Consider the following 12,130-nt stretch of genomic DNA (forward strand, 5'->3'; position numbering starts at 1 on the left):
GAGCCAGGTATTGACTGTGTCCCCAGTCATCAGTGTCTGGTGGTTACTCTTTGTCAAAAGAGCCACTCAGACCCAGGCAGAACCATACTCCAACAGCAATTCCAGGTGGACCAGAACAAAACAGGCTTAAAAGAAATCTAAGTGTAGGGCTGCAGAGATGGCACAGTGGGCATGTTACCATCTGGGGTCTGGATCTGGTTCATTTTCTCAGCCAGTTAAAGGATTAAAAGGTGGGGGAAATCTCAAGCGTGGCAGGTAACAGCAGGGAAAATCTCAGACTCGGGCAGAATCAGCAGGTGAAGAAAGGCATTTGTTAAAGCTGAAGAAACACAGTGAGGACAGCCCTGTGTGAAGCAGAGGGGGCCTGGGAAGCCCAAGCCAGCTTCCCTTGAGAGCTGGGGATTTTAAGGACCTTTGAGGGCTTTTTTTTCCCTCTAATTTTGGCATGGCCAGTTTGAGCAAAGACAGGGAGGCTAACAGGTTCCAAATGTGGGATAATCATAACCTTGTCCAGCCTTGGACTTACTGGATCCATCTACCAGGAGGCGGACCCTGCTGGTAAGAGAAAATGATCCCCAGGCCTTTATCTCAGCTCACAAGAGTGAAGAACGTGCCAGAAGCTGGTCATTTTGTTATCCTTTTCTCTCTGTCTGTCGGGGATCTGTCTCGGTCTCGGTCCAAGGCCCCCAGGTAAAGTGCTTGCTGCTCAAATGTGAGAACTGAGATTGGACCCCTTCCCCCACGAGCTCCCAGGTGAAAGCAGAGCGTGGTGGATCCTGTCACCACAGCCCCGGGAAGGATAGGAGAGTTGTAGTTTTTACAGTTTTGGGGTTGACCACGTATGCAGTTGAGCCGGACAGAGCTCACAACAGTGGATGGCAAGTATTCTCTACTCAAAGCTGCGAGTCACACATTGCATTCCAAATGATTCGAACATATAAAAAAATTGAAATTTCGGTAATATTTACTTTAAAATTTTAAACACATTCAATTTTGTTTGTTTGACACAGGGTCTCATGTAGCCCAGGATAGCTCAAACTATTATCTAACCAAAGATAACCTGTGGAATCCTGGTCCTCCCTCTATCTCCCCAGCTCTGTGGTTGCTGGTACTCACTGCCATGTGCAGCTTAAACATCAGTAATATTTAAATAATTCACATATATGTTCATACAAAGGCACTGAAGTGCCAATGAAATGGACAAACATGCAGTTGAATATATACAAATTATGATTTTTCAAATGACCAACAATGGTTTGCGCAGGTGTCTTCCTTTGCTACAATAACTAAAGGGGAAAACTGAACCTCAGCATCCTATCACAGACATCCACACAGCAATGTGAGTCCATGAGCGAAGCCACAGAGGTGCTTACAAGCTAAAAGTGCCCAATGCCCACCAGCATTTGTTACAGTCAATCTACTCACAACCCTGGCTGTACAAAAATCATTTGTCACTAGACGCGCCTGTGCCTTCTGGAATTCTCGTTTGTTAATTCTTCTAGAAGTTTGATCTGAGAGGAGACTTCAAAGTGCAATGCTTCGGTGCAAAATTGCCTTGGTTAGAATATTTATAGTAGAAGCAAGAACTGGAAATAACTGGAAGGGCAGAAGAGACGGCATTCTTATAAAACACAGGCCTGGAGTCGCACTCCACAGAGTTCACGAGCGCCTGGAGACTCTTTCTGGTTAGCAGCTCTTCGCTCTGCCGAAACAACAACAACAAAAAGCAGCGTTGCGTGACTGTGGCTGTGTGGCCTTTTTGATAATATGGGTTTTTTAAAGCAAGATTAATATTTTTCATCATGACAGTGATTAATTCTCCATTTTCTCACAGATGCTATGCATATCTGTGGTTTCAAAGAACATTGGGGCTGGGTGGTGGCTCAGGTGTTGAAGCGCCTGCTTGCTCTGTAAGTGTAACAACCTGAGTTCAGGTCCCTGGGATCCATGGAAAGGATTGAGAGGGCAATCTCAGTGCAGGTGGGGCACAGAGACAGGAGACTGCCCCAGAGTCCACTTCCAGCTAGCCAGCCTGGAGCATGCAGCTGTGAGCAAAGAGAGGTGGATGGTGGACAAGCACCTGAGGTCATCCTCTGACCTCCACACAGACCCCCATTACCATGCAAACACATACACGTGCATGTGCGCATGCACACACGTGCGTGAGCACACACACACACACACACACACACACACACACACAGAGGAACACGTGTGCGCTTTATTTTTAAGTAGTTTTTTCCCCCATCAGTACTTAAGATAAAATTCTGGCCCTCATGTGTCTTAAGCAACTAGATCCTTGTTCCAGATTTGTGAACATATTTAGAACATTTAAAAAAACCATTCCGGAGACTCAGTATTATGCAGCTTGTGGCTTTATTTTTTTCATTCTAACATATGTGTAAATACTTGTTTTTGAGGGGTGGGAAATAATTTGCCTTTTATTTTCAACACAGAGGAGGCATCTGTCATGAATGGAAATGTCAGAGCCTCTTCACTCGGAATACACCTTTGGCTCCCAGTGAAGAATTACTTATTCATGGCGTTCAGTTGCATTAAGGAGGCTTGTCTCCAGGGCTGGCCTCCATTCTGCATTATTAATGTGCAATGTTTATAGAAGTCACACACCCCATGAACAGAAAATTGTGGTGGGTTTGGGGTTTTATTTTGTTCAGTCAGAAGACTTCGGAAAACAGCCATTCAAACGCATTGTTATGGTAAACATCACACATTTATGTGATGTTGTAGAAACAATGACGCAAAAGTGGGTGGCTTGTGAGTCAAAAGAGCAGGTGTCTGAGGATTGCTAAACACACACACACACACACACACACACACACACACACACACGGTGGGGGGGCAGGTAGAGTTGTGGGGGAGATTCCAAAGGCAGAAGGTGGCTCCAGGGAGGAGGTCCTTAATGGCTGACAGAAAAGCCTCCTATTCCGGCAGCGCTGCTACCTTCAGATCCTCTCCACTTTGCACTGCTGGGGCAGCCCCATTGCTTCTGCACCCCTGTAGCTCTGATCTCGCTCTACTACACATGTAAGTGGATTAGGCCCATTCCCTCTGGCTACCTAGATCTCACCAAAGGAACTAGGCAGTTGGAACTTGGAGGCAGGCACCTGTGATGCAGTGTGATAAAGCCGTGGCTTCCTGTAAGTCTTCAGTAATTTGAAAGGAATGACCACATAGCCCGGCAAGCCCTGCCGGCCACGAGTGCGTGGTCACAGCACCCCTGTGCGCTATCATAAATCTTATTCTCGTAGCCATGAGTGAGCAATGGATAAAGCAAAAGAGGTCTCTCCAGGCAATGGGATGTTATTTGGCCATAAAAGGCTCTGAATATCCAATCCAATATTGATTAGCCTAAAAACACCACACTGAGGGAGAGAAGCTAGTCAGGAGGGAGTACCTGTGCAGGGATTCCATTCCCACACAACCCCAGAAGAATATCCACAGACAGATAGCAGACTGAGGATGGCTAAGTCAGGAGGAGCAGTAATACTGGCCGCTTCGTGGGTGTGGGATTTGCTTTTGAGAAGACGGACGTGTTTGGGGATTTGAAAGGCTGCATTGGCACTGAGTTTACTAAATGCTACACCTTGAATGCTGTAAGGCATCTGACTCGGTGTTAAGCCAGTGCCCAGTGCCACATCAGTGACAAGAAGTTCACATAATGTTGTTGCTTCGAACTGGCACCTCAGCATTGCAAAGACAGGTGTGAGGTGATGTTAAGTTGCAGCAGCAACAGTGGGGCCCTCCAGAGAGGATAACACCACAGGCACTGGGAGAGGAAGCAGAAGCAGGCAGGGAAACAGGGGTGAGAACAGGGGACCAATCGGCAGTGGTTGGTGGCATTCCAGTGTTGACAGTCAGGTTCTCCAAGAGTACTTTGTGTCCTTTGATGAACTCTTTTTCGTTTCAACTGGAGAGGTTCTTTGCTGTCCGATAGTTTTCATCTAAACAATCCCTTTCTAGGAAAAACAAAACTGTGTAGATAGATGTGTCTTATCAATGGCCTAATCTATGGACCAGGGACTCATTGTCACTGCTCTTTGGCTGAATGTTAGGGGGCAGCAAGGCACTTCTATCTGGAGGAGGCAGTGGGCAGATTCTAACACTAGCCACAGTGATTGTGTCTTCCCGTACAGTGTGTCATTGGCAGGGTCTTCTATGTCCTTTTACTGGTGTTCAGGATTAAGTGTGTCCTTCAGACCCAACCACTTGCAAAAGAATGTTGAATCAAAGTCATTTGTGGTTTGTGGTTTACTAAGTGCACAAGATGGACTTTGCCCCATGCCAGATGTAGCAGGCCCTGGGCTGGGAGGACACTGACTTCCCTCTCAGGCCCTCAGAACCCTGTGAGGTCAGGAGGACCTAACACCAGTCCTGTCTGGCCTGCCATGAATCCTGACTGGGGAAAGGGAGAGGTTTGCCCCTTGTCTGTGGCCCACAGGTGCGGAACCGGCTCTAAGGCAGAGAAAGCACACCATACCCTGTTCTCTGCCTGCTCCCATCTAGAGACTGAATGAGGGTGAGTATTGGGATCACCAGGAAAAAACAGATACAATGAAACTGTTTATAGGAACATCAAGTGGCAAAAATGGAGTCCTTCTAGAAAGATGGGCAAGAGGGGCCATGACAGGAATCCTAGTTGCTCTTCTCTCGGTCCCTTGAAACCTAACACATCCAGCAACGTACGACGAGATCCTGAATATATTATGTGATCTTTCACTTTCCCCCCCAGAAACTACTGTCAGATGACCTTATTACAGATTCTAGGCCAAATGTACCAATAGGTATGGCCTCAAGGGTACTTTCAGAAATGGTTCTAAAGCTTCGTTTGTCCCATGAGCAGGTGCTCCTTACAGACATCCATTCTGTCCTGTTCTTCCAGGGTCAAAATAGGCAGGTCCATGAGCAGACTCAGACCCTTCTCTGTGTAAGTTCAGGGTTCTTGTCCACCTTCCCCTTCAATATCAGGCAGTTAGCCCAGCAGGGAAATTTGTCAGTTACTGTTTTTGAGATGATAATTTTGAAAACGATTGAGTTAAGGGCTGGAGAGATGGCTCAGCAGTCAAGAGCAGTAGCTGCTCTTGTAGAGGGCCTGGGTTCGATTCCCAGCACCCACATGGTGGCAGCTCACAACCATCCCAAAATATCTGGCATCCTCTTCTGGCTTCCACAGACGTTGCACGTGCATGGTGCGCAGACATACAAGCAGGCAAACCACATGTAGAAGGCAGTGTTTACACTGAGAGATACAAAAGATTCACCATGTCCTCCCTCGGTGGGTACCCATTGTCAAAGGGATGCTTCAAAGTCATTAGCAAAACTCTCCAAACTCAAGGATTCCCAGGATGAAATTTGTCCCTTGGCTGTGGCACACAGGACCTCACGTCACATGACACGACCAGCACCTGACTTCACCGCCCTGGGCACCTTCACTTTGCACCTATATCCTGTGCTGTGTAGCTCAGGATCTGCTAGCCAAGCGGATCCCTGTTCTGAGTGCAAATCAATATGGTTGTGTCCTCTTCTTGTCACATGCCGGCATGTCAAATTGTGAAGACGTCCTTCCTGGATCCTAGTCATAGGCCATGGCTGAGGACCTGGTGATGCTCCTGTCTGTTCCCTCAGTCCCAGTGTGTGTCCCAGGGCAGTGCAAACCGTGTGCTGTTTCCACTCTATTCTCCTGTCCCAGCCTAAATAAGTGCAGGGGCTCCATGGATAAATGATGAACAGACTTAGCAATAAGGCTAAGCCTTATGTGATCAGAGCCTCTGAGATCCCCAGGGCTGGAAGATTTAGCCTCCGTTTGTCAGGTCCAGAAGTTCTAGGGAAAGGACCAGGGAGCTGCATGGGTTCTCAGGCTAATCTCTTACTTGGGGGTGCTGCTTTTGCTTGGGGGTGCTGTCTTCCACAGGAAGCAACTAGAGTCAGGGAAGGGACTCCCATCTTGGATCCCCATTCCACAGCAGGAAGGGAAGAAGTCTGACTGAGGTGGTTTCTCAGCCTCTAGGGGCCTCCAATGCTCCACAATTGATGAGCCTTCCTACCCTATCCCACCCCACCCACCCCCGGAGCCTTCAGGGCATTGCAAGCTGGGCTCGCCCAGAATGAAGGGCAGGCAAGAAGGTCACACTCTGCCCGGCTCTCTTCTCAGTCATTTCTGTCATCTCTCCTCTACCTCCTAATTACCTTAATATTCTCCAGGGCCAGACTTGGTCCCTCTTCATTTTCAGAGTCTCTCTGGGCAATTCACTTCTTCTCCTGCCCTTAATTAACATGCATCTGCTGATGGTAATTAAAGATTGCTCTGGCCCAGAACTCTAACCTGAACTCCGAAACGCAGCAGTTCACATGGGCCAGACCGTCAGCCCTTACGGACAACCAAGATGGTAGATTTTAGACAGCACCTTCCCGGTCCTCCACAGGCCTGTTCCTCACCTTTCCACACTCTGGTGAGAGGTCTGGGTTACAGCCGTAGTCTCCCCCAGTCATAACCAGCATAGATCAGCCTCCTGGGTACTCTGGAATTACCTCCATCTCCTCCCTCCTCCTGGGCTACAACCTCAACTGAAGGCATTTCCCATCCAAGACTCTCCCTAAGTCCAGTGCCATTATAAGACCCACATTCTAGAAGCTCAAGCTTAATTTTCTGCTTGATACAATCTGGCATTTTAATAAGTCTGCAGAATTAGTCCAAACCATTTTCTGTGTATTCACTGCCCTCCTCATTTGTACTGTTACCTCTTGGGTTCCCCGCCCCTCGAAAGTCTCTGCTCAGACTGGAATACCTAGGAGCAGCAGTGGGGAGGGGCTTGCTCTCCTCGTCAGCACCACACCCAGCCAGAGTCCTCAGGCCTTTTGCCGTGGAACCATTTTTTTTCTGACCTTAAAACACTCCTTTATAGAGCGAGGTTATGTAAGCACAAGCCATTGCTGAGGGGTGGGAAGCATTCTCTTTGGTCAAGCTACCTGCAAGCTGGACAAGAACATCAAGGATGCTGTTTTGGAGTCATTTCCCAGGCTGAAGCGGGCTCGTATAAACATCCCTAGAAACCTTTCTGGTTCATTATCCTCGACTTGAGCGGTGTCTGATGCCCAAGTCCCGGCTGATATAAAAGACATACAAATGTTCACATTTTCGCAGGAAAAGTCATACAACACCTCGGCTAGTCCCACCATCTCAGCCCAGTGTCATCCCTTCCCCATCCGGCTGAGGCACACTTACTCCTTTTTCCAGCAAGCCCAAGGATCACATTACCAGGCCAGCATCTAGAAGCAAGTGCCATGTAGCCGTGTAGCAGCTGCACAGGGCACGTAAAGGTCTATATCAAGGCTTGACCACATAGAAGCAATTGCAGCATGTGGTGGCTGCACGGAGCACATGGAAGCCTGTGTCAAGGCTTGACCACATACATCTGTCACCTCTTTATAAGAAAGACAGGTGACTCAAGGTGTCCTGAACGCCGACAAGGAGAGGCATGGGATAAGTAGCCTACCCTGCTGGTCCAGACAGCCCCTGCTTTAAGCATCAGTTTTTATCCTTCCAGGAAATTGCTCAGCTCCAGCACGCAGAGATGGTCTGTCTGTACACATCTAGACCACAGAAGACAGGCCAAGGGTGATAGGGAGAGAGTGGGTAGGTGATAGAGAACTGTGTGAAGTGCCAGCCACATGGCAGGAAGCAGACCTTTACAGCCCAACACCCTCCTCCCTCATTTGCCGCTGTGGGTGCCCTTCCCTCTGAGACCCTGTTGATCCCACCCACACTGACACGGCGGGGGGGGGGGGGCGGACGTAGTGTCTGGATCTCGTGACATTTTAGCCTGTCCTGCTGTTTTCTGTGTTTGTTTGTTCGCTGTTGTTGCTGTCTTTAACTGATCTTCACGGGAGCATCTCAGGGGCTACAAAGCCCTCTGGGTCTTCACACAGAGCAGGGAGGTGGCAAACAGGGAGGAGATGACACTTGGATTGTGCCTTCAGTTCTCAGAGCCTCCTTGGAGTATCCACAGGAAGGAGCTGGTGAGAAAAGTTGATGTGAAACTATTTTTACACGGCAAGTGGGGACGTGTGACTCCCAGGGGTGTCTGTTTCTAAGGCGCCTGAGGCACACTGGACAGGGTGTCAAGACACACCTCCAGCTAAGAAATTATCAACTCAGACTTGAGGGGACTGATCTAGCATGTTCTCCAAACTCTTCAGAATTGCTGGCCTCACTCACTGAGTCTGACCTCAAAGGGGTGCTTGGTGCTGGGTGGACAGGCTCATACATGCTCTGGGGATCTGCTTAGGTGGGGTGTCACTGCTCGGGTGTGGTCTGAGACCACCCATTGTGACTGCTAGGATCCACCCTACGGCTTGTCCTATAACGATTAATAGGAGCCCTTATTTGAACACGTCTCCTGTGGGGTGTATGTTTACTTTTGAGGTGAACTTTTAAAAGACTTGCTCATCCCAAGACGATGACTCTGTTGGCTGTCCAAACTCATAAGACTGAGGGCTTACTGCCTCCTAAACAGCACTTCTTCTGCGTTGGAAGTCTGTGGAGGAGTCGCTTACCCCAGAGTCTTCCTGGACACTAGATATTGCCACCAGGTGACTGAGTCCCTCAACCTTATATTGAGAATTTTATCACACTACAGCATGACTTGGCTTGTATGCCGGTACCCCAACTAGAGAGGCCAAAGGTCCTTGAGAGAAGAGAAACTAGGCATTGCTAAGGTGTGATTCTGCAGTGTGTGCCTACCTGAGCACATATCCTTAGGGCCCACATCCTAGACGAAGCCTCGTCAAAACTTCAAATCCCTCCCTCTCTCACTATTTTCAAAGGTAACATAGAAACACAATGAAATCCTCCCTTATCTGACCCGAGCACCGAGCACCGAAACCTTGACACCTTCATGCCTGGGTGGAAACCCTCAAGATCGCTGATCCAAGCCTGACCAGAGAGATTGTCATGATGTTTCCACATGACCACCAGGATGTCATGGTGGGACATAGGTTCCAAGGTGGCTGCCACTCCAACACAGTAGCTGTGTCCCTTTGTCCATGTGGAGTTCTAAGGAGGTGGAGATCATATAGAATATACTGCATGTGTCAAGGAGCCAAGGCTGCCCAGTGATCCTTGAGAAGACTGATGAGGCTTCTATGTCCTCCACGGGGTCCTTGAAGATACTCCTTAGACACGTGACTGTGCTGAGCACTGGACAGTCCTTAGGGTGGATTGTAGCAGTCACAATGGGTGGTCTCAGACCACACCTAGAGCAGGGACACTCCACCGAAGCAGGTCCCCGGAGCGTGTATGAGCGTGTGCACCCAGCACCAAGCACCCCTTTGAGGTCAGGCTCAGTGAGTGAGTGTAGGTACCCAGGTCTTTTTCCCTTTTCTTCCTTGGTGATTCGCAGGGCCGTTTGACCTCTGGCTCCCTGGAGATTCTGCACTAGCACTGGCTTGAGGGTATAGCTTAGGAAGAATTTGGCTCTCTTTTGTTATGGTGATTCCACCTGTAATCAAGGTTCTAGCAGTGGGCCCCATACGCCTGCCTCCCCCAGCTGATTCTGCCTGAGGCTCCGGGCACCTGTAATCTCCTTCCACTGCTCCTGATGGGAGGAGGCCGTGCCCTTTTGAACCCTCTTGCCCACTGGTATAAATACCTGACTTGAGTTTAATAAAGTGGCCATTTACTCTTTGGTAAGTGAGCAGGTCTCTTGTGTTTGTGTGTGTTTTAACCCTCAGGACAGTCATCCATTCTCGTGGACTCGAGTTCAGGAAAGCGCGCGCCTGAATCGGGCCTGGGTATCCACAGAAAAGTGCGGAGGCTTACAAGTGAGGCCAACGATTCTGCAGAATTTGGAGACCATTCAACCCAACAAACCGAAGCTTTACGAGCCAAGCTGAGTTAGAAGACAACAACTCGTCTAATTGTGGGCTGTTCCACGTGGACAGGGGATGTCAACTTAAGGCCGGTTCTCTGTGAGTGTCCATGAGTGTGCACCACACAACGCCATTGCACACTTCGTGGCGGGCTCTTCGTCTGTGCTCCAAACAGGGCCCTCATCTGATGGCATCCGCTTGATTTGCTCACCTCTGCCCTGATTGGGAAATTGCTGAGATTTACAGGAAACAGCAGGATATTAAAATTTTGTTCGCTGAAGCGAGAAAGTAAATACGATTCTCATTGTTTAGAATTCAGATTCTGTAAGCTCAAAGGAAAATCCTCCAGGGAAAGAAAAACAGAAAAGATGACATTAAACATACCTTCCCCTGGGGCAGGGCAGGCTTATTCTTCAGCCTCTTAGGGATCTCCCCATAAAGGTCTTTGCTAATGAACATAATTAAGTCAACAATTCTTTCTAACGCAAGTGTATTCAGTCCCGGGTTTGCTTCAAGATTAACTGGGAGCTCATTTGTTACATCTAGAAATTTCAAGCAAGATGCCTGCTCACAGAAAGAGTATTTGCATGCATTACAAATACTGTCCCCCAAATGTCCCTTCTGATTGACTCACACCTGAACCAGAGAACGTAGTGGACGAGCCAAGCTCCACCAGGCTTTCAGCGCATTCTGGGTGCCCTGGCCAGGCGCCTTTGTTCAGGACACAGACTTCACGACTGCAAGTTGCCCTGTTCTTGGCTTCCACAGAGTTCTGATATGGAGACTCTAGAGCGGTAGTTCTCAACCTTCCTAATGCTGCAACCCTTTTTATATACAGTTACTTCTGTTGTGGTGACCCCAACCATGAAATTATTTTCATTGCTACTTCATAACTGTAATTTGCTACTGTTGTGAATTGTAATGTAGTTATCTGTGTTTTCCAATGGTCATAGGCGACCCCTGGGGAAGGATCTTTTACCTCCAAAGGGGCCACGACCCTCAGATTGAGAACCGCTGCTCTAGAACAAGTCTCATACTTAGCCTATGTATTCATGACTCCTGAGATGCTCATGGGGACAAGGGACAGGTGGAATTCCAGGTGGAAGACAGGATTTGAAAGCATGTCATGGTACACTCAGCCTCTTCAGTCCCTGCTGCACACTGGAGGGTCCGCATGAGTGTGGTTCCGAACAAGACTCTGATGAGAACCCAGCAGGCTTGCTAAGGGACTTGACCACACCACTATGCCTGCCAAGCCCCAGGCACATGGACCCAGGCAGGAGCCTTTCTCCACTTCATTGGGCATACTTCACACAGTGCCCATCTTGTGCCAATCTCTGTACCATTGGGTTACCTGATCCTATGTAGTTGAGCTTCTGTCTCCTTAGCCTGTCAGGTGAGCAGACGTTGTTTCTAAAGGCAGACACCCAGGTGCGCCTCTGCCTTGATGGGGGCTGACCTTCAAAGAAAACTGCATGATCTTCAAATGGCCTTCTCTGCTGCAGACTGTCACCCCCAGCCCTTGTTCTTTGTTATACCCATAGCTGCAGTGTGGACCTCAGGATCGTCAGCAGGGTGGGAGACCCTGTGGTAGGTGAGGATGGAGTCGATACCACAGGGAGCAGGTGTGAGCGGGCCTTGCTGCTGCGTAGGGCCTGTGGTGCATTCATAGAGAATGTGGAGACAGTCCTTTGCTATCTGATGCCTGAATTTGTGGGTGGTTGCTGTCTCTTTCATACACACACACACACACACACACACACACACACACACACAGAGAGAGAGAGAGAGAGAGAGAAAGAGAGAGAGACGCTGCCTTCATAGTGGAGGTCAAGGGCACTGATTTAGCTATTCCCGGTACTCACTTCAGCCTGAGAAATAAGATGAGCTCATGTAGACTTATTACTTATTGAGTATCTGCTAATCACCCATTAAGCCTCATCTATAAGAACAGGTTGACAATCTCTCTCTCCCTCATCTCTGATACCGAGGAACCTAACTCAGAGCCTTGCATCCACTAGGTAAACACTCTACTACTGAGCCACACTCCAGCTCTATGAACTTCCCTTGTGTGCATTCATTAGGCCAAGTACCCAGATTTCCCCAAGCCTCTCTCTGCATCTCTTCCCTGGCTTCTTGGTACATTAAACTGTGTCTCCATCACACAATGGACCCAACTCCCAGCTCCCAAAGACAGTGCCTTCTTATTGCAGAGCTCTCTTCTCAGTGGTCGTGAGGGGTTCCT

General features: G+C 48.8%; 1 long non-coding RNA gene across 1 annotated transcript; it reads right to left on the reverse strand.

Annotated features, from left to right (window-relative positions):
* Nucleotides 1-946: 946 nt before the first annotated feature.
* Nucleotides 947-7,661, reverse strand: LOC146896123 (uncharacterized). Its single transcript, XR_014999423.2, has 2 exons — nucleotides 7,241-7,661; nucleotides 947-1,702 (listed from the first exon to the last, which is right to left on the reverse strand). It is a non-coding gene; the product is annotated as an uncharacterized LOC146896123 (long non-coding RNA).
* Between the last annotated feature and the right edge of the window lie 4,469 nt (nucleotides 7,662-12,130).

Source organism: Myodes glareolus, chromosome 1 (assembly GCF_982192425.1).
Source record: "Myodes glareolus chromosome 1, mMyoGla1.1, whole genome shotgun sequence".
Classification (NCBI taxonomy): domain Eukaryota; kingdom Metazoa; phylum Chordata; class Mammalia; order Rodentia; family Cricetidae; genus Myodes; species Myodes glareolus.